The following is a 24,716-nucleotide window of genomic DNA, read 5'->3' as shown; positions in this document are numbered from 1 at the left end:
TATTGGTCAGTGTTGTGGTGTGGCTGGTTCAGCCACCACCTGTGATGCCATCATCCCTTTGGAACACAGATTCCCGTCACTGCTGCTCCACTTCTGATCCAGCTCCCAGCTAATGCTCCTGGGAAAGCAACAGAAGATGCTTTGAAGACTTAGGTCCCTGCCACCTACATGGGAGACTGGGGTGGAGTTTGTTCCAGACTCTTGGCTTAGGCTTGGCCCAGACCCAAAGGTGGTGGCCATTTGGGGAGTGAACCAATAGATGTAAGATCAGTCTGTAGATCTGTCTCTCTCTGTCTCATGTTTCTTTCTCTGTCTAACTCTGTTTGAACCCATGATATCTAAGAAGAAACCACTGTGCACTATTTGACAAGTATTTCTTCTTAGAGTTTTCCCAACAATTCCACATTAATATGGTCCTCGATCTGCCATACATATGAAAGTGAAACTGTAGATTTATTAGGCTAAGTAAGATGCCCAAGGTGGCAGAGATGGCTGTGTCAGAGCAAGGATTGGGACCCATGTTTGATTCCACGGGTTGTGATTTTAATCATTATATTCTGGGGCCAGAGCTGTGGCATACCTTGTTGGGCCACTGCCTGCAATGCCGGCATCCCATATGGGCAACGGTTTGAGTCCAGCCTGCTCCACTTCTGCTCCAGCTCTCTGCTATGGTCTGGGAAAGCCATAGAAGATGGCCGGAGCCCTTGGGCCCCTGCATCTGCGTGGGAGACCGGGAGGAAGCTCCTGGCTCCTGGCTTCAGATTGGCACAGCTCCAGCAGTTGTGGTCAACTAGGGAGTGAACCAGCGGAGGGAAGACTTTCTCTCTCTCTCTCTTTCTCCCTCTCTCTCTCCCTTTCCCCTCTCCCTTTCCTCTCTCCCTTTCTTCTCTCTGTGTAACTCTGAATTTTGAATCAGTAAATAAATCTTAAAAAAATCATTATATTATGTAGGACCAAAAGTACAAAAAGAATGCATGTGCTGGTTCCCATCTTTAAGTCCAACTTGCATGTGATCTCTGGTCATCCTGCTGATGTGATACCAACAAGTCACTTTATATTTTTAACTTTTATTTAATAAATATAAAATTCCAAAGTAGAACTTTTAGATTATAGCGGCTTTTCCCCCCATAACCTCCCTCTCACCCGCAACCATCCCATCTCCCACTCCCTCTCACATCCCATTCTTCATCAAGATTCATTTTCAATTATCTTTATATACAGAAGATCAACTTAGTATATACTAAGTAAATATTTCAACAGTTTGCACCCACACTTTAGATAGATCTTTGCCTTACTGTTATCCTGTTTCTATCTGTACTGGGGACAAGTGGTAAGGAAAGAAGAAGAGGCGGGGGAACCAGTAAAAGAAACATTATTTTTCATCATTACAGTCTATTTCAGAGACAAAAATCCAATACTGTAGTATAAGATATAAACAAAATTTAAAACAAAGTTTGGAAGGGCTAAGGTTTATATTGAAAAAAAAAAACTTAGTTTGAACTAATTTTAGATATAGAGAAGAATTACAGAGTTCCAATATATCTTCTAGTCTGAAGAGTCTAAGATTTTAACCCACAAACCTGATAGTGTCTAGCAAATCTATGAGATAGAGCTTTTATATTATTTAATTTTGGGTAAATTTTCCTTTAATAGGCAGATACAGTTATCAGTTTATGTGACAGAGATTACAGTGGAAAATGCTTAATATGGAGTAAAGGAAAAAACTGTAAAAAAAGCATCATGTGACATTGTTGTCCAGTGATCCCTGTAGCACACCATATAACTCATAAAATCTCTCTTACATAAACATGCTTTTAGCAGTTAATTCATGTACAATTGGTAAATGGTGGGATAGCAAAAGATCTAAGATGACTGACTTTTATGGGTTTTCCCCCAACTACTTAGCATTTAATCACCAAGTATTATCAGAAGAGAGTAGACTAACACAGCCGAGGAGAGCACCTGCTTATCCCTTCCCACACTGCCCTGCTCAGTTTGATTATTCTCTTACAAGTACCCAATGTGTGTATTTCCCTGACCTTGATCACCTCCACCTCCCAGAAGCATCAACTCTTGTTCTCACATCTTTCCTACAATCTACCTTACCTTTTCACTAAGGAAATCTTTAATATTGATGGTGGTATTTACTTATACTGACATGTCTATCTATCACATTCTAGCAGAAACAACTGCCCATGGATTTATCTTGTTCACATGGAAACAGGGAGATTCTTAAATAAATCCATTTTTCATTTATTATAAAGCATTTATTCAACTTCACAAGATGAGTTCATACATATAATTTACTATAATGTTTTTAAATTAGGCTATTATAAATTCTTAATAAATATATAAATTACAATTATTTAAATTACTACATATAATTTTTTCCCAATCAAGCCAATTGGTATTTCTGGGACTGACAGGTACAGAATACTTTGTCAGCTGTGTCAGAATCATATTGAGTTGTTTCTGTTTCAAATCGAATAAGGATGCTTCCTAAATCATCTTGAGGGCACCACCACTTAGAGTTTCCTCCTGAGAAGGACCTAACAACATTGTTTTCACGACAGGATCAATGTCTACCTCAGAACATGGCACAACAGTCAGGACCACAGTGAAACAGATCACACAGCCAGCAGAATTTAAGCACAGCATCGCTGCTTCTCTTAAACTTTGGAAAGCAAACAGCATGAGAGAAAGAGAGTGAGCAAACAAGCGTATTCCTCCCAAGTGCTCCACCATGGCCAGGGCTGGGCAGAACTCAATCCAGGTCTCCTACATGGGCGACAGGAATCCAGTGAGTTTTGTCATCATTGCTAATTTCCAGTGTCTGCTTTGGCTGGAAGTTGGAATCAGAATGAAGAGTCTGAGCCATGTAACGAACCTGGTACTCTGATGTAGGTGCAGGTGTTTGAACTGCTACGTCAAATGCTTTCTTGTACTGCTCCTTTATGGAACTTTTCTCATGAATTTCCCTGGGCCCATCACCTTAACGAGGACCTTACTGGCAAAGTGAAGGACTCTCTTCTGGAACCCTTCAACTCCCTCCTCTTCCTCACCACGTTCATGTACTGTTTACCTGCATCTTACAGAAACTGGAAGCCATCTTTGTAGGCTTTTCTCTTTGAGAACACAGCCCAAACCCACGAGAGGCAGATGTTGAAGTTCAAAATCTCTCTCTTCTAAACCCTAAAGACACATTTAGAGCCCAAGCTTTATACATTACAGCACCTGGATTCTGAAGTCCAAGGATCTTACTTGCATTCAGCTGATGGGAGTGACCATCAGAGGACTTGGGACAGAAACAAAACCAAACCAAATAGCCAGGTTGAGGTTGGGGGGATTTATAACCACCCTTGCTATCCAACCTACAGGTGTCAAGGCCATGCAGGGATCCAACAGGGGCTGCATTTCTTTCTCTCTCTCTCTCTCTCTCTCTCTCTCTCTCTCTCTCTCTGACAGATAGTTAGATAATGAGAGAGAGAGAGACAGAGAGAAAGGTCTTCCTTCCATTGGTTCACCCCCCAAATGGCCGCCACAGCCAGAGCTACACCAGTCCGAATCCAGGAGCCAGGTGCTTCCTTGTGGTCTCCCATGTGGGTGCAGGGGCCCAAGCACTTGGGCCATCCTCCACTGCCCTCCTGGGCCACAGCAGAGAGCTGGACTGGAAGAGGAGCAACTGGGACTAGAACCTGGTGCCCATATGGGATGTCGGCACTGCAGGCTGAGGGTTAACCAAGTGAGCCAAGGTGCTGGCCCTGGGGCTGCATCTCTCGACCCAGGACTACAGCTGCTGTTCAGGAGCCTCCTTCCCACAGCACTGTGCTTGCTGGGTTTTAGGAACACTCCTCTCTTTTTGCCTTGCCTAGCACAGGAAAGAGAGTTATTCTGGAACCCCAATACCCCAGGTCACTTCATTCCTTGTTGCACCTCTTAATACTTTCATAACTAGTCCCTTCCTTAGGATCTTCTATGAACCCTGTAACGGGCGTTTACCTCCTGCCAGACCTGCAGCATACACAGCACTAGGGCAGTCTAGCTTCAGCGTCTAAGTTCTGCTTCCAGCCACCATGCAATTCTGCCTCCTCACTATGATGGTCTATGTGGCTCTCTCAAAAGTACATGGGAAAAGCATATTAAGGGAAACCTGTGCATGAATTTCCAAAACACTGTGCACCAAAATAAACTTTTCTTTCCACTTTTTCAAGTGCCTTTGTGTGTCTTTTTTATTATTGAAAGACTATACACTCAATTATTGATAGGAATTTTATGTGGTAGGATTGCAGGAGTGAACGTAAACATCTATATTTTATAGTTTTACAATATTTAAATTTTACTACCTCTCCACCTTTCACTTTAAAAAAATGAAAAAAAAATTAAACATTCTCCTTAGGAACATCGCTGATACACAATATGTTAGTAAATTTGTTTAGAATTTTGTCAAATCTACATGATTGCATTATATGAGTATTCATTATATTTTACAGGAACTGGAATCTACATCACACTGCAGCTTCATTCCACGTGTATCACAAGACTTAGCCACAGTGTAGAGAAGATTCGTGTTCTTTTCCATTCCGCAAGCAGAATCATTTCTTCCTAATTCTTGAATTCTCACAGTGAGTTTCTCACAGTATAAATGACTCTAGCAAGAAAATGAAACTCAGTATTAACAAGTCTGCTTCATAGATAGGCACTCTGGAATGTCTCCTTTCCATCTATTCAAGGCTGTTATAATTTTCTTGATAGGTAAAGGAAATGTCAAGCTTTATTTTTAAATGGTAATTAATAACTAATGTGTCCCTGCCATCTGTTTATCACAAGTCATGTTTTATATTAGTACCTCACATTAAATTAACTAAGCTGATTGAAGGAAGAAATCCTAAGAGACCAGTCCTTCTCCATCATTTCTTTCAATGTGAAATGTTAAAGCCATCAATTTCACATGTGGTGTGTCCTAAAAGCTGAATCTAGCTCACTAGGAACAAACACAGACCCAGGATTCCCCCTCCACTAGGCAGAGAAAGCCTCCAGATGTCACTCAAAGCCAACTCTCTTACCAAGGATTTACTACTGAATGACTGCCAGCAGTGAACATACTACAGCCCCAAATCCTTCTGTCTCTATGACGTCAAGACCTCCATAGCCCTGTATTTCCTGAGTAAACATCTGGGAAAAATCCAGGTCATTCATTATTGGAGCATAAATGTTAACAATCAATGCCTCCTAGCCATAGCTGTTACTCCAGCCTAAAACCCATCTGTCATCAACATTTAAATCAGTGAACATTATTTTCAAACTCAATGCTACTAGAATAAAAGCTATTTAGTCTGTAACTGAGGCAAGAATGAGAACTGAATATAAATTTTAAGTAAATGATCCATCTTATGATCACATTTGATTATGTATGAATAGTTAAGCATCAATAATATTTAGGCACAAATTATTTCCCTTACTCTATCAAGACTGGTATTGAGTTGTATACTGACTTTGTATTCTTTCATGGAAACATATGGAATAAACATAGGACCAAACAAATAGTTATTGTGTCTTATTTTTATGACTACAATAGTTTTCTTACACACAAAGCAACATTTTTTAAATCAAAATGGAAATAAGGTTCTGGCACAAGGGCAGCCGTCATTTTTCACCCACACCTCAAGGCATGCTCATATTGTTGGGGCAGACTGCCAAGCTTCCTAGCCATGTTCCTCTGACCCCGAATCGCAGCCAGTCTCAGCCTTCACTAGGAATTTTCTGAATTAATCTCCAGAAAAGATCAAATGAATGCACTCCTGCTCTTGCCATGCACTCCAATGAAAGAAAATACAAAAACCCTTAATGAGAGGAAAATGACTAAAAGAAACTAAGCTTGATTAAAAATATACATTTTTAAATAAACCAAAAGCATGCTGCTTTTTTAAATAGCCATATTCAGATTCAGATTGAACTGCAGAATTTGCAATATTGTATTTGCAAGAGAACCTCTGATAATTCCTAAGCAATTTACTAACTCTAAAAGAATTGTGATTTAATGCTATAGTACTCAAACAGTATTTTTCACTTTGTGATTCTATGTGGGTGCAAACTGTTGAAATCTTTACTTAATATATACTAAACTGATCTTCTGTATATAGAGAGAATTGTAAATGAATCTTGATGTGAATCGAAGGGGAGAGGGAGAGGGAAAGGGGAGGGGTGCAGGTGGGAGGGAAGTTATGGAGGGGGAGCATTGTAATCCATAAGCTGTACTTTGGAAATTTATACTCATTAAATAAAAGTTAAAAAAAAAGAATTGTGAATTGAGTCCTGAAGAATTGTTAGATGAAAATATTTACTAAAACATATGGCAGCACTTTGAATTTCTATTATTTTGGCAAAATAATGTTATTAAACTTGAATGATAATTTGCATTCAGTGCTGTAGAACCTAATTCTGTTAAAAGCCGTCTCATTTAAAAAGGCATTTGTCTCACAGAAGCTAAAATAAAGGATGGATTTTTAAAAAGGTGAGTGACATATTGAGCAGTTGAGAAACCTTTTAAAGGTGGCTGTTAAGAATTCTTGCTCACCAACAGAGAACAACACCCTTGCGTGCATTTCTCAGACGGTGTGGCAGTGTCATGAACTGAACCAAGAGAAATCCCTTCCTGACTGCTACCTCAGATGGGAGCCAACTGCAGGGGGAGAGGGTGCCTGGGAGGGAGGAAAGTGAAGGGTGAGATAGCACCTCTGAGACTAGAGTGCAAGGAAGTGGCTTTTAGTTCTATTTACTTTTTGGTCCACGCATTTCAAAATGCTCCTGGGTAATCACGCAGCAGTATCAATGTCAATGGAAAAGAATTCACACTCTCCTTTTCTTTCAATAGTAGTCATTATAGGAGTAAAAAAAACAACAACAACAAAAAAAAACAAAAAACAAACAAACAAACAAAAAACAACCCACTCCAATGAGTGAAAGCAAATAGCAAATATCAACAGCATGGAACATCCCTGAAAGACTTTGAAATAGCCACAAAGACAACACAAAAACAGAACAAGGGGTGCTCTGACTAGTTTTAAGCCACTTAAACCTCTGTGATAGAAAGTCACATTAATGCAGCTTATTCTCAGCAAACTTACAGTATGTAATTAATATTGTGTCAATGGAATGCAACTGATTGTCTCCTAGATACTGACAAGTTTTTGCATCTTTTTCTACATTTGTTACAGCATCCCTCTTTAACTTTAAATATATATGAGACATTTCTCCTTTGAGTAATTTTAACATCATCTTGGTTCTCTTGTTCATCAATTAACTACATAAAATCTTCAGCATGCATTCATCTCATCTTTGTACCAGAGTCATCCAAAGATTTTAATGTTTTAAAAATTAGAGGCAGGCATCTGATCTACTAGTTAAGAGACCAGTTAGTTTGCTTATGTCCCATCATCAGCGCACGAGGGTTCGAATCCCAGACTCCAGCTTCTTGCTGATACAAACCCTGCAAGGCAGCAGGGCTAACTTAAGTAATCTTATACCTTTACCCATGTGGGAAATCTGAATTGAATTTCTGGCTCCTGGCTTAAATTCCCCACTACTGTGCCCATTTGGTGAATGAAGCTGCACATGGAAGATGTCTCCCTCTCTCGCACGTTCTCAACCTCTCAAATAAGTAAATAAATAATAATCTTTAAAAATTAAAATTATCTTTTATCTGTACACATGGGCATGTACACTCATACTCATAGAAAGACACATTAATAAAATTTAAAACATTATGTTTGGATTGCAAGTACATCTTCCCATATTGCTCTTCTATAAAATTTTCTAAGTGGATTAATATAGACATAATTCAATACTTTTAAAAATTTTAAAACTAAAGAAAAAAACAAAATAATGCTTTGAACGACTTTACACTTAGTTCTAGCTCTCAAACATATGTTTTTAATATTTGTGATTAGGTGAATTACTTACTTGAAAATAGCCAGCTTCTAAAACACCATATGTATCACATTTTCATTTTTCAAAACATAAGGAACATGAAACTAAGAATTGCTAATCCCAATGAGTATATCACTCTATCAATATGTCAAGGCAATATATTGTAAAGAACCATTACAAATAGGTTAAAATAAGAAAGTAGACATGTAATATTAATAAAGGAAACAATTATTCCTTGGATTTTTAGAGAAAGAGTGGCAGAGTAGCAAAACCCCAAGCAGGGGTATCCAAGTGTCAGCAAGGCAAAGTCCTGGTCAGGCCAGGTTCCTCAGCTGTTTCAAAGAAAGCATCTAAATTCTCAGGCTTACAGATTTATTTTTCCTATTCACTAGTACAGAAGAAATAAATCTTGCACTCCATGGCCCACCACACCGATAAAGAACACGAGTGTCTTGAAACTAGAATAATAATACTTAAAAGTAGAATTCAGTAAATTATTATACAAAAAACAAATATCACAGATTATGAGGACATAGATTCCATGAATATATAGACAGCTGAATTTTGATAAAACAGCAAGAGCAACACACAGAAAATCAGTAACTTCATTATGTATCATTAGGAATTCTCAAGTCATCTTCCTGCTAAATAAATCAATAATACACCAACGGAATATTGTGGTCCTACTTTTGTCTTTATTCTGAATGCTGAGAATACAAATAAAAAGTATTCTTTGTATTTGGAGTGAACCAGTGGGTAGGAGCTCTCTCAAATAAATAAATAAAATCTTATTTAAAAATCGATTAAAAAGGACAAATATTGTTACAGAGTGAATTGTATCCCTCAAAAGAAAGGAAATCTTCATCTAGCAACTAAGCCACAATGAAGATTTCTAAGTGTTACAAGGGGAGAGGAAGAGGGCACCATGTGTTTTACATTTTAACTTAAAGAAGCATCAAGATGCAAGTTTCCCTATTTATTAAAAAGTCAAAATGCTGGGGCAAGTTCTGGCCTGGCAGTTTAAGACGCTATGTCCAATGTTAGATTTCATGCCTGCCTCTGGCTCCTTACTCCAGGTTCCTAGTAATGCAAATCCTGGGAGGTAGCAGAGAGGGCTCAAGTAACTGAGTTCCTGATGCCCACATGGAAGACCTGGACTGCATTCCTGGTTCCTGGCTGCAACTTCAAACCCACTCCGGCGTGGCAGCATGTAGGAAGTGAACCAGCAGATAGTAGGCCCTCATACTGTCTAATAAATTTCTTTAAAAATCAAAGTTCTAATTCAAGCAACAAATACAATATATTCTCAAAGCAGATAATATTTAACATGAATAGGTGTGATTTTTTTTTCCAACCTCTCTCCCAGAATTTATTCTAGTTTTCACAGTTTTAGGAGTTTTGAGATGAAGACTAACGTGTGCATATCAAATCTTGTGAATATGGTACAACAGGGTTATCTAGGAAAAAGGCAATGCTGTGGCAAAAGGAAACATCACTAGTGTATTAAAAAAAATCACACAGAACCTTTTATTTGCCTAATTCCTGCTGGGTAATGTTCTTCGCACTTTCTAGGAAAAAGAAATCGAGCCTTTCCCTTCCACAGAAACCTGAAACGTTGTTCGGGAAAGACTGGGAGCAACCAACTGAAAATTAAGCAGTTGCTGCCAATTAAATCTTTAGTACAGCTGCACCCATTTAAAAAGAGCAGCTGTTGAAGTCATGGACATACATTCTCTGCATCATACTATAAAACATTAAAATATAGTGCTATCTGATTAAATAGGAGAAGTTGCAAGTGCTAATCTCAAACAGGCAGACATGTTTAGCTCCAACATGATCTTCTGAGTAGCAGTTTCTATTATTGTCTAAGGCATATTATAGCTGGACCAGATTGATTATGTATAACTGGACTTTCTGCATTTTTCAATTCTGAGTGCCCAAATCGACCTCTCTTCAGCTAAAACTCAGTTTTTTATTCTCAATTTGTACATGAGATTTTCCCTCCAGTATCTTCCCAAGTCAAGCATTTAAGTAAAGCTCTCTTAGGACAAAACACACACACACACACACACTTCCAGGAGTGGAGAAAGTTCTCTATGCCATGGCTTTCTGATACTTACTTTAGAAAAACAATATTTGTGTTTCTATATGGGTTAGAAACATTCTTGTACATGACTTTCTTTAGTGCACAGGAAAGAGGAGGCACATGTGCAACGAATAATTCTAGTCACTAAAGTATTTTCCTTTTTCCAGTTAAATGATGAATTATGTAATCCTAAGAGTCAAAGCAACAAGGAGAAATAATCTAGTGCTTTCCATACTTGCCAGAGAAAAATCATTTGATGAGCTTGTTAAAAATGTCTGTTTACCAGGTCACTGCCCTGGATAGCCTGAATAAATTTTTCAAGCCAGGAATCTGGGTAGAACTTAGGAGATTCGAAACAAGATTCTGTTAGCAACAAACAGGATTCATTCTTAAAAACATACAAATAAACCCTAAAATACTTCTTTCAACTTTTTTTTTTCCTGGCTGCTTTGTACTGCTGCTTTTTGTGCAACTTGGAAAGAGTAGGACCTACAGTGTACCTGATTTGGTTAGAGCTAGATTTAATAAGGCAAAGGTGCTGTCCAGGTGATCAGAATGATTAGCTAGTTAATAAAATAAATCAGCAAAAAAGCAAAGAACACTTAAACAAATTACATGTACCTAGAATAAACATTGGGTTTTAACTTGTAACATTCATTTTTTGTATATTCATCCACCAATCTGTCTATGAAAGGTTAAAATCCTTCAATGTTTGGACCTCATAGTTGGTATTTATTCCATGTCACCTTGAAAAGAAAATTTAAATATGTCTAATGCAACAGAGTTCTTGGATAGTTTTGTCAACATTTCACAATCGTTTCATCAATATATACATATACATATATACATACATAAATATATATGTAATGTATCTAGCCATTTGCCTTCAACAAGTCTTCCAAAAAAAGAGATCAACCAGATTTTCACAGACAACATTCAACCAAGTTTTCATAAACAGCATTGAACCAGTTTTTCATAGCAAGATGATTTTTTGTTTATATTTCAATTGTTTCTATAACACGGAATTAAAATAGGTACTGATAGTAGTGAGGATAAGAGTTGTGTGAACTAGCATGGGAACAAACACAACTGATAGACATCCACTAGTATTTTTAATACAGGATTAGAGAGCAGTGGGTAATCAGGCAAGCCAGCTCATGTTGCATCAGTGAAGATAATTTTTTCAATGGTTTTATTTCAGAACCGGAATGGTGTTCTACCTTCACTGACAATGCTAGTTTTGTTGGGTTCATTTGGGAGTCTTCTCTGTTGGCACTGATTTTCACAAGAAGATGGCAGAAGAAGTTGTTCGTGTTTAACACTCAATGTAATGCCTATTACACATGGTAGCTCATCCACAATTAGAGAAACTTTTAAATTCTGAATGCTGAACTATGTAATATATTTTTAAAAAGGAACTAAGTTTTGAATGTAGAAGACCTCTCCTAATGGCAATAAACAAAAATTATATAAGCAAGTTGTTTCTCTGTTGCTTTGGAGTGTCATCCTGTGATTTTTTTCCCTGTCATTTTAAAGCACTAACTGATAAATCCTCCTCATTAACTGACCAATGACAGATTGTCAATGAAGACTCAAAGTTGCTATGTTCTCTTCAAAGACAGGGGAGATTTGTCCTCACAGCTATTAAATGAGGCCAGGTAGCAGAAGCAAGAACTTCATGGACAAGTAAATTCATCTTCATTATGATCCCCATAGCCAAAGAAAAATACGCCTCAGATCCTTCCTTTTGTCACTGTAATAAAAGGACTCACAGAATGATGATTAAATCTTGACAAATCAAACCCATTCATCATCTAGAGACCTTGGGTTTAGATAATTGGGTTTTGCTCTTCTGTATGCCTACTAATTGCTTTCCTGTAACAACCAAATTAAAATCCATTTGATTTTGCTATACAAGGGTACCTGCAAGCATTCACAGAAAATGGAATTAAAAGATACACTTTGTACACACACACACACACACACACACACACACAAAAGTTGGCAGAGCAGGTTAAGCTGTTGCTTTAGACATCCCCTATCACAGCACCAGTTCAAGTGCTGGCTGCTGCACTTCTAATCCAGCATCCTCTTTGCTAATGTGCCTGGGAGGCAGGCAGCAGATGATGACTCAAATGCTTGGGCATCTGCCACCCACGTGGGAGACCCAGAAGGAGTTCTGGTCACTTGGCTTGAGCCTGGCATAGCCCTGATTGTTGTGGGTATTTGCAGAGTGAACCAGCAGATGAAGAAAGACATCTCTCTCTCCCTTTTTCTCTCCCTCTACCTTTCATATAAAGTAATTTTTTTAAAAATATTGAAATCTTTGTATATGAGGGAAGCTTTAAAAAGTTCATGGAAGTGTGTGTTATGAAAAAACTTTGCATGTATTTCACAAAATTCTCTGCCAAAGAATTACCTTTTAATTTCACTTTCCATGAATGTATTTGAAGTTTCCTCTGTTAAGCTTTAAATATTAACATTTCAAGCTACAAAAGTTCAAAAACTATTTCAAGCAATGATGAGAGTCTAGGTAACTGTAGATATGGAAACCTCAAATCTAGGTGTGCTCAGTACAAAAGAATCACTGCCCTGTTACAGTGTCTGTCACACTGGTCCCAGGACAGCATTTGTCAAATGTGCTCCTGTTTGGTCATAAACTCAAAAGGAACAAGATTTATTTACATCAGATGATGATCAACCAAAATACTTTTAGTTGTTAGACTCCTTTTGTTTATTTCTTCAATTCCAGACCTACATAACAGAGACATGAGATCCATGTGCTCATGCTAGACACAGCTGAACACACTGAACGGAATTTAGGTATCAAAACAGGTAACACCAACATCAACTCATTACTGAGTCTTGTGTTTGGGTCCTGACTCTGCTTCTGATTCCAGATTCCCGCTAATACACACCAGGCCATAATTCAAGTAGCTGGGTCCCTGACACCCATGTGGGACCTGGATTGAGTGTCAGGCTCCTGGCTTCAGCCTGGCCCAGCTCCAGCTGTTGTGGGCATTTGGGAAATGAATCAGCAAGTGGAACATCTAGCTGTCTTTCCCTTCCTCTACTGCAAATAAAAATAAATAAAAACTAGGAAAAAAAAGGCATTGATGTTAATAAACACAAAAAACTATCATAAAGTATACATTTTTAAGTCAGTATAATTAATTTAGGCTCTGTCAGCACGATGATGAAAGAAATTCTCCATAAGAAAATTCAGAAAACTGGTTGACTTTTTTGCATATATAAAAACCTAAGCAAAAATCCAAGTGCCAAAACTATGACCTGGAAATGATTTGAGCTTCATATAAAATAAGGACTTTTTAGGAGTTTTTTACATTAGAATTCAAATTATTTAAATACACTCCAAACTACTGGAATTGTCCTGACTTTAATAAGGATTTTGTAGTACTGAAACTTTTTCTGATTATAAAAAAGAAAAATGTCAACTAAATAACATTTTTTAAGAAAATTTATTTATTTATTTAAAAGGCAGAATTACACAGAAAGAGAAGGAGAGGCGGAGAGAGAGAGAGAGAGAGAGAGAGAGTCAGTCTTCCATCCGCTGATTCTCTTCCCAACTGGTCCCAATGGCTGGAGCTGTGCCAATCCAAAGCCAGGAGCCAGGAACCCCTTCCAGGTCTCCCACGTGGGTGCGGGGGCCCAAGACCTTGGGCCATCTTCTACTGCTTTCCCAGGCCATAGCAGGGAGCTGGATCAGAAGTGGAGCAGCCAGGACTCAAACTGGCACCCACATAGGATGCAGCATTGCAGGTGGCAGGCTTTATCTGCTACACCACAGTGCTGGTCCCCAACTAAATTATATTTCAACATAGGTAGCATATGCAGCTGATGTATTATTTCTTGGAAGCCTTTATAATCATGATAAATTTTATACAATTTAATAGTACAGAAGTTTTCCATTTTGATAAGTACATTACTTACTGAACCACTGTACCAGGTGGGTGCTGCAAAAATAGAAACTAAAAATGGTAAGGAGTCCTGAGGGGCTCAGCTAATGCCAAAGTGTAGTGGTTACAAGTGTAGGCTCCAGATCTACTGCTTACCAATGATGGGACTTCAAAACCGTCCATGGCAAATGCTCTTAGAAGGTAAGTTTTATTTTGATGCCTAAAGTTTTGGAATCTATGCCTAGTTTTTTCATAATAAGCATTTCCCATGAAGAACACTTCACAATGCAGGTGTTTCCAGAAGCCTGGTCTGACAAGGCACGTAACCTGCAGACGGCTGTATGGGGTGTTTAAGTCTGCCTCTCTCAGGACATTTGTTTTCTCTCTCCTTTTCGAATCATTACTCCTTCCAATTTAGCATGCTTCCTCCAAACGTGGCTTCCTTATTTTTTCCAAATGGGCCAGGCTGTCAATAGGAGTAAACCATTCTTACTCATGAGAGTACTTTGAAACAAAATTCAGATGAAGAGCAATGCTTAATGTTCATTATCCCACTCTCACAGTCATTATTTTGAACATTGCTATTGTTGACAGCCTCTTTTGGAAGAACATGAGTCATCTGCACAACCTTAAAGCCTTACACATTGTATTTATTTGTTTTAATTAATTATTTGAGAAATGAGTACTTCTGAGATTTCAAGGAGCCAAAGTTGTGGCTTCTGGCAGAGGATTAGATCTGGTGAGAACTGCTGACTCTGGTGCCCAGGAGAAAGGCAAGCTATTGAGGCAGATGCATCATGAAAACGCGTTTCAAGCTCCGCTTTTGGTTGTTATAAAGGAAGGTGGCAGTGGGAGGGGAGCAGTTAAGATGTTTTTCAAAAAGCATTAAATTGTTTATGAATCTCACTCTCAAGGCTAACATACTCAACAACAAGAAAAAAAAGTCTGTCTAGGTTTCTGTCTCACATACACAACACTATTCCTGTAAGTCAAGAATAGTTCAATTACTTTTAAAAAAATAAAAGTATGCTTGTTTCCTCCTTTTTGTTGCTGTTCATTTTATCTAAAAGCAGAGAGAGAAAGAGAGAGGCAGAGATGGATCTTCCACCTACTGGTTTACTCCCCACCCCCCAAATGACAACAGCCAGGGCTGAGCCAGAGCCAGGCCAAAGCCAAGAGGCTGGAGCTCCATCCAGGTCTCCCGTGTGCATGGCAGGGATCCACCTTTTTGAGTCACTTGTACCTTCCCAAGATGCACAGCAGAAAGAAGCTGGATCTGAAGAAGAGTAGCTAGGAATGGAGCCAGAAGAGTAGCTAGGAATGGAACCAGGCAGTCGGATATGGGATGTGGGCATCCCAAGAGGCAACTTAAGCTGCTGTGCCACATACTTGACCCTACTTAGTTTAAAACATACAAATCCAGAGCAGGTGGTTTGGTTGAGTGTTTAAATTGCCCACATCCCACCTCAGACTATCTTGATCTAAAACCTGACTCCAGATCCTGACACCATGTTGCCAATGCAGACCCCTGGAGGTAATAAGTGATGGCTCAGGCAATCAAGTTCCTCCCACCCACATGGGGGACCTGAATTGCATTCCTGGCCCAGGCTTCAGCCCCAGCCTAGCCTCATCTGTTGTGGACATTTGGAGAGCAAACCAGCAAATGGGAACATGAGCCTGCTTTCGGTCTCCCTCTTTGCCTTCAAGTAAAAATTTTAAGTAGGCAAATCCTTCGTTCCCTTTAAAACACTCAAGCATATAGAGTTACATGTGGAAGGATGCATAGACTCTGCACAGAACTGTCAAGTATACAATGTACACCAGCTCTAAGAAAGGTCACGTTGCAGAATTAAGGGTTATACCTTCCCTTTCTGTGCAAGAAAATACATGCTCATTTCTGCCTGGAAAATGTTAAAAATGAGGCCTTTGGTCTACTCAACATATAGCATCTCTTCGTATAGAGTTTAGTTGACATAATTTTACCTATTAACTCATATTACAGTAAGTGAATTTTAACTCAACAGTCCTAAGAATATATCAATGTATACAATTAGCCCCCACTTATACAACCTATCCCACTTCTCTCCCCACCCGGCAAGAGTTTCAAGGTGTTTTAAAAGCTTTTTGCTAGAATGCAGTGAGACAAAGCATAAATAAGAAACATATTCTCTCTCCAGAAATTACATTGTTTCTCTTTCTCTTGAAATTCAGGGTGAAGTAGAGAAAATGCTGATAAAAAATTTAATGATTGGAGCCGGTGCTGTGGCATAGTGGGTAAAGCCACTGACTGCAGAGCTGGCATCCTATATGGCGCTGGGTGGAGTCCCGGCTCCATTTCCAAAATCCAACTCTCTGCTATGGCCTGGGATAGCAGAAGATGGCCCAAGTCCTTGGGCCCCTGCACCCACATGGGAAACCCAGAAGAAGCTCCTGGTTCCTGACTTCGGATTGGCATAGCTCCAGCCATTACGGCCAATTGGGGAGTGAACCAGCAGATGGAAGACCCCCCTCTCTCTCTGCCTCACCTCTCTCTGTGTAACTCTTTCAGATAAATAAATCTTTAAAAAATAAAAATTTAATGATTTGGGGCAGGTGTTTGTCCTGATGGTTAAGGTGCTGGGTGGGACGCCCATGTTCTAGTTCCAGAGTGCGTATGTTTGAGCCCTCACTCTGCTTCCAAGTCTTGCATCCTGCTGATGCAGAAGCTGGGAGGCAGCAGGCGATGGCTCAAGTTGTTGGGAACCTGTCCTCAATGGGAGGAATGAGGACTGAATTCCCAGCTCCTGGCTTTAACCTGGCCACCTTTGCAATTAGGAGAATTTGGTTAGCGGATGAGCGGATGTGAGCTTTTCCTTTGTTTCTTTGTATTTGTATCTCGCCCCTCTATTTTTATTTGTAATGCAATATACAGGAGAGGCTTGTGTTAAAACCTGAATGTCCTAGCAGCAACTGGAAGAAAATGCATAACTGCATAATTTTGCCAGTGTGATATAGATTTTAAATATTATTTTCCCAATATCAAGATACTGATTTTTTGTAATTATTATTAAATTCTAACTCATGTGATTGTGATTGACTCTGATGAATACCTTGGAAAAATGATTTTCCTGGCTGGCGCCGCGGCTCAATAGGCTAATCCTCTGCCTTGAGGCACCGGCACACCGGGTTCTAGTCCTGGTCGGGGCACCGGATTCTGTCCCGGTTGCCCCTCTTCTAGGCCAGCTCTCTGCTGTGGCCAGGGAGTGCAGTGGAGGATGGCCCAAGTGCTTGGGCCCTGCACCCCATGGGAGACCAGGAGAAGCACCTGGCTCCTGCCTTCAGATCAGCGCAGTGCGCCGGCCGCAGCACGCCGGCCATGGCAGCCATTGGAGGGTGAACCAACGGCAAAGGAAGACCTTTCTCTCTGTCTCTCTCACTGTCCATTCTGCCTGTCCAAAATAAATAAATAAATAAATAAATAAATAAATAAAATAAATGATTTTCCTGCAAACCCTCATCTCCTGATTAGTAAATTGAAGGCAACAAATCTAGAGGGTGTCTGTGAGGTTCAAATCAAACAGTGTACTTGAAATGCTTAGCACAGTGCAAGTAATTGAAGGCTATTATTAATCCAAGATAAAAACTGCACTTTCTCGGCTGATTCTCAACTGTTCTGACTTTTGGTAGTCTTTTTTCTCCCATGGGTACTTTTTCCAGCCAAGCAGCTCTATAGACTAGTTCAATTCAAAACATATCCAGAAATAAACACTGAATTCTACTTAATGACATACATAGTGATAGATTTCTAGGAAAGGTACCCATGTCTGCAACTTGCTTTCAATCACATCAAATATACGGATGCACTGGTGCATGGACAAAGGGTTAGAGAGACAGATGGACCTGAGAGTAAGCAAATATTGCAAACCCTAATGGTCGATTCTAACCAATACACGCACAGATGTTCAACGTAAAGTCCTTTCGACTTTGATGTTTGAAATTTTCCACCTACTCAGTTGGGAGTAAACTTAACTACTCACATCACATCTCACTGAAACCTCTCTGGATCCTGAACAATTCCAAGGTCCAATTGTGGGTAAAGGGCATGGTCGGGAAAAACTGAACTATCTTCCTTTTTCATGGCAAAAACAATGCTTGGAAGGTGTTACTAAGTTATTTGGAATTTTAAACAAAATGGAGGAAACCTGATTTGCGGGGTAATGTATGAATCACAGAGATGAAATCAACAATTTTCCCTCTAGCATGACACAGAATCTATCAGTAATTCATAAGATTTCCTCTATCTTAAAAAGAACTCAGTAGCACTAGACAAATGTATTCTTGAAAATATAATACAATAATATTGAAAAAATACAAAATCATGTGGATTAATTTTTAGGAAACAGGTGAAATGTCTATAATGCTCCAAATTGTGTCCCCATTGACTGCCCTCTCCCTCGACTTCCCTCCTTCCAACTCCAGGATAGGAGGCAGACACCTCCATTTACTTCATGTAAGAAATTATTTTAATAGAGAGTCTTGTTACTTTTTATTTGAAAGGCAGAGTTACAGAGAGAGACAGATAGACAGACAGACAGGGACAGGTCCTCCATCCATTGGTTCATTACCCAAATGGCTACAAGGGTCAGAGCTAAGCGGTCCTAAGTCAGGGACAAGGAGCTTCTTCTGGGTCACTCACACGGGTGCAGGGGCCCAAGGATTTGGGCGTCCTCAACTGCTTTCTCGAGTATATTAACAGAGAGTTGGATTGAAAGTGGAGTAGAAAGGACTTAAATCAGCACCCATAGGGGATGCCAGTGCAGTTGCAAGCGGTATAACCATGATGCCACAGTACCCATTCCAAATGTTACTTTTTAATCTGCCATCTATATAGCTGGGGTTGAATTATTCACTTGACTGCTTTACATTTTAGTTTAGTTCACAATTTGGCTAGAAATGCTGTTCATGATGACTCTAAAAATATTTGCCTAAAAGACAGCAAGAGATCATTCTGTTGATCAGAAATTCAAAGGCTGAAATGCCTCTTCTTGTAAACTGCATTATAAGTAGTAATATAAATATGGTGTTTATAAACATAGTGTTTGGGTTTTACTAGGTTATTTTCAACAACAGGGAAAAGACTTACTCATGGAGAAATACTAATTCACACATTAGCAGCTGGAGAGTTCACAAGCAACCCTAATGAAATATACAGCATTTCTCCAAAAAGATTATCAAAGGGACCTTGGGAAACTCTTGAAATTGTTGAAAATGTCAGGGATGCATCTTTCCTTCTTTGTATCCCGTGCTGAGGACATGCTCCTGATATGTTTTTTGGACAGAGGATCACCCTCAAAATATGTCTCTGCAATGAGTATTCGGATAAAATGAGACTTACTCACCTGCACTAAATGCCCAAACAACATTAGGAAGAGACAGGGCAATTTTTCTGTATTATTTTTTTAAATAATTTTTTAAATTTATTTATTTATTTATTTATTTTTGACAGGCAGAATGGACAGTGAGAGAGACAGACAGAAAGGTCTTCCTTTGCCGTTGGTTTACCCTCCAATGGCCGCTGCGGCCGGCATGCTGTGGCAGGCGCACCACTCTGATCCGAAGGCAGGAGCCAGGTGCTTCTCCTGGTCTCCCATGTGGGTGCAGGGCCCAAGCACTTGGGCCATCCTCCACTGCACTCCCTGGCCACAGCAGAGAGCTGGCCTGGAAGAGGGGCAACCGGGACAGAATCCGGCACCCCGACCGGGGCTGGAACCCGGTGTGCCGGCGCCACAGGGCAGAGGATTAGCCTATTGAGCCATGACGCCAGCCCTGTATTATTTTTTAAACTTCATAATCAACAGACCAGACAAATGAATGCTCAGCTACCTCTTAAATGCTAATGGCAAAAAGGAATATAGGACATTCAGCAATTATATTCTTAATAATTTTTAATGTATAGCTTAATAAGTACTGACATATTCAGCCCACAGATTCATGCCAGTTTGATGGAATTTGCCAAGGGTTATAATTTTGTTGTCATATCCTCTTGATCTTTGGGGAAGGACTTTTTATCTCAACCCAAGGCACTGGTTTGAATCCCTGTGGACTCAAGCATATGTTCAAGGGACTCGGTCTCTCCATCTTGGATAATTTAGATAATCAGAAGAAACAAATTTCCCCTCAATGCCAACTACATTCTTGCAGTCAGTTAATAGAATACAGGATGGCACCAATGGTTCCAAAAATGTCTGCTTCTTGATTCCCTCCTTTATTAGGACTGTGTCTGCAGCCCACTGAAATCTATTTCCAGATGCACAGAAACCAAGAGCATGTCCTTTGTTCACTATGTATCAAGCACACTTAAAGTTAACAAATAACTTAACTAGGGCACCAATTAATTGTGCAAAGGGGTTGAAAAAGGACTTTGTATCAGGTTTTTAAAACCTTTACTTAGATTTTGCCACAGAACACAATTCGAATAGAAAAGCAAATGGGAGTGCACACAAGGCACTTGGATGTGCTATAGATTTCAGATGACATAGACAGAAACAAGGCAGGCAAAGATCAAAACTAGCAACATGAAACTTTCTTCTTAAATTCCTATCTTTAAGGCAGAAATACTGAATTCCTTGTTTTACCCAAATTTCTTTAAATGTTTCTTGAATTTTTTGTATTATATTCACATGTGAATCACAGAACAGTAGACAACCCTTACTCACTAGAATTAAAATATCAATTAAATCTTGCCTACAAATCTCAAATTTCCTAAGACCAAATATTGAGCTGTACAACATAAGCATCACACATCTTCTTTGCCATCTGGCATTAACAGTAGCTGACCCTGGTTTTTCCCAGCCTAGGGACATTATAGATCAATGATAAGTTTGGGACATTTGTATCATGCTTGTCAAGAGCAGAAATGTTGCACAAATATTTTTTTCTAAATATTGCCATAATCCTCAAAAATAAAAGCCAAGACAAAACCTTTCTTTTACACTTCAAAAGAAAGAACAGTAAATTACCCAAAACACAAGTGGTTAAAGCAAAGAGATTTAGATTAAGAATAGCATCTTATCACATTCCATAGTTTCTAGCATGAACTAAGAAATATTATAGCATTTAAACTATCCAAGTCTTATGGCTTCTTGGCTCTGTTTAACTCCTGTTTCTACTTGTATATGTATCTAGAACCAGCTTCTTGGGTTCCTACCAATGGCTCCAAAAACTTCTGCTTCTCAGTTTCTTCCTTTTTTGGGACTACAGCTTGTGTCTCCATCCCACTGAAATCTCCATTTTTTTCCAGATGCACAAAAATCAAAGGCATGTCCTTTGTTCACTATATATCAAGTAGGCTTAAAGTTCACAAGTCACTTAATTGGGCCACTAATTAATGGTGCAAAGGGGTTGAAAAAGGCCTTTGTACCAGATTTTTAGTCTTTAGATTTTTCTATAGAACAGAGCTTAAATGGGAGTATGCAGAAGGCACTTGGATGTGCTACAGATTTCAATGGGAAAAAAATGGAAAGAGCTCAAGAACTTGAAAAGAAAGAATACAAAATCAAAATACATAAGTATAAAATTTATTTTTACATTTGTCATAAATGTAGATGCTAAGGAAAAATGAGCATGCCCCCATTCTTCCAGTGGACAAAAAAAAAAAAAGACATCTAATGAATGACTTCCGAATATATGAAAAGAGGTTCAATATTACTAGTCATTATGAACATGAAAATTAAAATCATAGTATATTTCTTTTCATACTCATCAGAGTTGTTGGTACACAAAATAACTAAAATTCACACACCCTGCAGGGTAGACTGAATACTATTAACTACCACTTCGGAGTGTGATTCTTCCTGGGGAAGATGACCGTACACCTCAAATCTGACATAGTTTCCACTCCTTAGGGAAAAACTTGCACATGAGCAATGGATGCCACATGTAATTTGCTTTATACTATTACACAATAATATTCAAAAAAACACATTAGAAACAAGGCAAAAGACCACTGATACTTGAATGGATAACTATGTTATGGTATGGTACTTTCATACAATTAATGAATATATAGTAGAAAATGAACAAACAATAGCTACACACATCAACATGGTTCAATCTCAAAAACAATGCTGAACAGAAAAAGCAAGTCATGCAACACACACTGAGTGGTTCTAATTTTACAATGTCTGAAAATACACAAAACAGGCCCTTCTTAGCGCCATCTGCTGGCAGAGCTTCCCCCTGCTCCTCTGTCTTCTGGGGCCACCCTGGGTCATTTGTGCAAGTGCAGCCACGTGGCTCCCTAAGACAGCCCCCTCTATTTGGAGTTCTTACAACAAAACAGACAGTGACAACAAAGGATGGTCTGAACTTGATCAAGATTTGGATTATGTTGAAGCAGCAGAAGAAACTAATGAACAAACAAAAACCAAAAGGCATGGCTAGCTGTTGTGATGATGCAAAATACTCAAGATTCTTGTGGTCCTTTACAAGACACTTGAGAGTATGGTAGAAACTCCAACAGGATGCACTGAAAGCTTGCCCAGGGCAGTTAAACAGTTCTCAAAAAGCTTCAAGTTCCATGAGCACGGAGGGAAGCCAGATTCTGACGGAGTTCATGATCTTCAAAGGAGAGAAGCTGTTCTCCATCAGCCGCTATTTGATAAGAGATTTGAGATCACTGATGCAATTCATGGATCTACAAAGAAGAATGTGAATGGAAACCAGATGAATAAGGTGTCATTTCAGAGGGGCTGAAACCAAAGGCCAATTCTGAAGATGGAAAAAAAAAAAAAGAGGATAAAGGAAAAGAAGACCCCCAAGGGGATTCCAGAATTTTGGTTCACTATTTCTAAGAATGTCAACCTGTGCTGTGATATGGTTTAGTTAGACAAGCCAATTCTGAAGTACTTCAAAGACATCAATGAGAATTTCTCAGATGTTGGCCTGAGTTTTATCTTGCATTTTTCATTCTGAATCCAGTAAATATTTCACAAGCAAAGTGTTGACAAAGGCATATAGGATGAGATCAGAACCAGATGATGCTAATCCCTTTTCTTTTGACAGGGTCAGAAATTATGAGATATACAGGGTGCCAGACAGATTGGAGAAAAGAAAAATGTCACTTTGAAAAGCATCAGAAACACAAGAGAGGTGGGACAGTCTGTATGTGCCTTAAACAGTTTCCAGGGACTCTAACACTCTTGCCTCTTGTGACGTTCCAAGGAGTGGAAACTGTAGGATGCTGCTGGCTTCACAACTGGTCACATGTAGACTGAGTGCTATACTTCAATGGAGGAGCCACCGAATTTTGATGATGATGATGATGATGATAATGATGGTGGTGGTGGTGATGATGTTAATGATGATAATGATGATGGAGGAGGGGCAGGATGAGGGGAAGGAAGAGGAGGTTTATCCTAATTCTTACTGCTTTCAGGACGAGTATGTCATGGTAGATCATTGAGCCAGGCTTCTTTTGACTGTGTACTCAAATGAGTAATACTGTTTACTTCATTACCTCACAGCTGTGTTAAGGCTTATTAAATTAAATAATCAAGTCTCAAGAAATGTTTCTCAATCTCATTATATACTCAAAAAATTTGGGCTTATTTGTACCACAAAGGGGAGATGCACCATCCTAGTCATACCAGAACTTGATAATGAAGCTAGAAAATAAAGGTTAAGTAAGTACTTTTTTCTGGACCAGGCACACAGCTCTCTTTCACCCTTCATCTGGCTCCTATTTTAATAAAAGTGGATGAATGAACTGCATCAAAAGGCCTACGGGCTTTCCCCAGGTATTTCCAATGACTGTATTACTCTCATGCTATACAAATCATGGGACTCCAGTGGAAGTAAGACCACGGGAGAAGTAGGGATGGCACTAACCATGAGACTGCACAGCCTCATCTAAAAATGTCTCAGGCCACTTACTGTTAATTTGGGAGGTTGAACGTTTTTAGACAATGAGGGTGGCCTAATCGGATTGTAATTAGAAGGTCTAGACTTCCTACTCTTAACAAAATCACATTGACTTCAGTTTCAGGCGTGATGACAGTTTCATTTGTAAAAAGTTGAGTGTTAAGGTCTGGGAATAGAAACATTTTATTATTTGTGTATTACTCTCTATTCCTCTCCTGAGACTTTAACTATTGGAAATCCTTAGCCAATTGCAAGAGGTTTTTCCTACTGAATTTCAAAATGATTCTGTTCGTTTCGCTTACACATTTTGTACTAATTTTTATAACCATATTGCATATAAACACAGCTTTTTCTGAACTTACAAACCTTATATGTAAAGAGAATCTCATTTTCAGTGAGAAAGAATTAACAAAATCACTAGTTTGTCATTTCTCTAGGAAACAGGTACCACCAACATGAAGGAGTGGCTTACTATATAGGATGTGGTTTGCAGAGAATTGTCTATAAAATTAGAGTTTCAAGGGATGTCGAGGTTGATCTAGGCCATGTCTCCAGTCCTGGGGAATGATTTATGAAGGCAGGCGGAGGGGAGAGGCAATTTCCTGCAATTTGGTCACATCTCATACTATATGTTAACTATATTAAGAGACACATGTTGGGGCCAGCATTGTGGCATTGGGGGTAAAGCCACCACCTGTGATGCTGGCTTCTCATTTGGGCAGTGGTTTGGGTCCCAGCTGCTCCAATTCCAATCCAGCTCCCTGCTAATGGCCTGGGAAAAGCAGAAGATGGCCAAGCACTTGAGACCAAGATAAAGCGCCCAGCTTTGGTTTAGCCCAGAGCTGGTTGTTTGGCAGCCATTTGGGAAGTGAAACAGCAGAATGAAG

General features: G+C 39.3%; 1 protein-coding gene and 1 pseudogene across 3 annotated transcripts in view; one reads left to right on the top strand and one right to left on the bottom strand.

Annotated features, from left to right (window-relative positions):
* LOC127492172 (nucleosome assembly protein 1-like 1) overlaps nt 1–23,183 on the top strand; it is a 36,370-nt pseudogene extending 13,187 nt beyond the window's left edge.
* PDE3A (phosphodiesterase 3A) overlaps nt 1–24,716 on the bottom strand; it is a 335,640-nt gene that overhangs the window by 201,811 nt on the left and 109,113 nt on the right. The gene's annotated exons all lie outside the window — the stretch shown is intronic.

This window comes from Oryctolagus cuniculus, chromosome 9 (genome assembly GCF_964237555.1).
Source record: "Oryctolagus cuniculus chromosome 9, mOryCun1.1, whole genome shotgun sequence".
Lineage (NCBI taxonomy): Eukaryota > Metazoa > Chordata > Mammalia > Lagomorpha > Leporidae > Oryctolagus > Oryctolagus cuniculus.
This window is presented reverse-complemented; position numbering and strand designations above follow the sequence as displayed.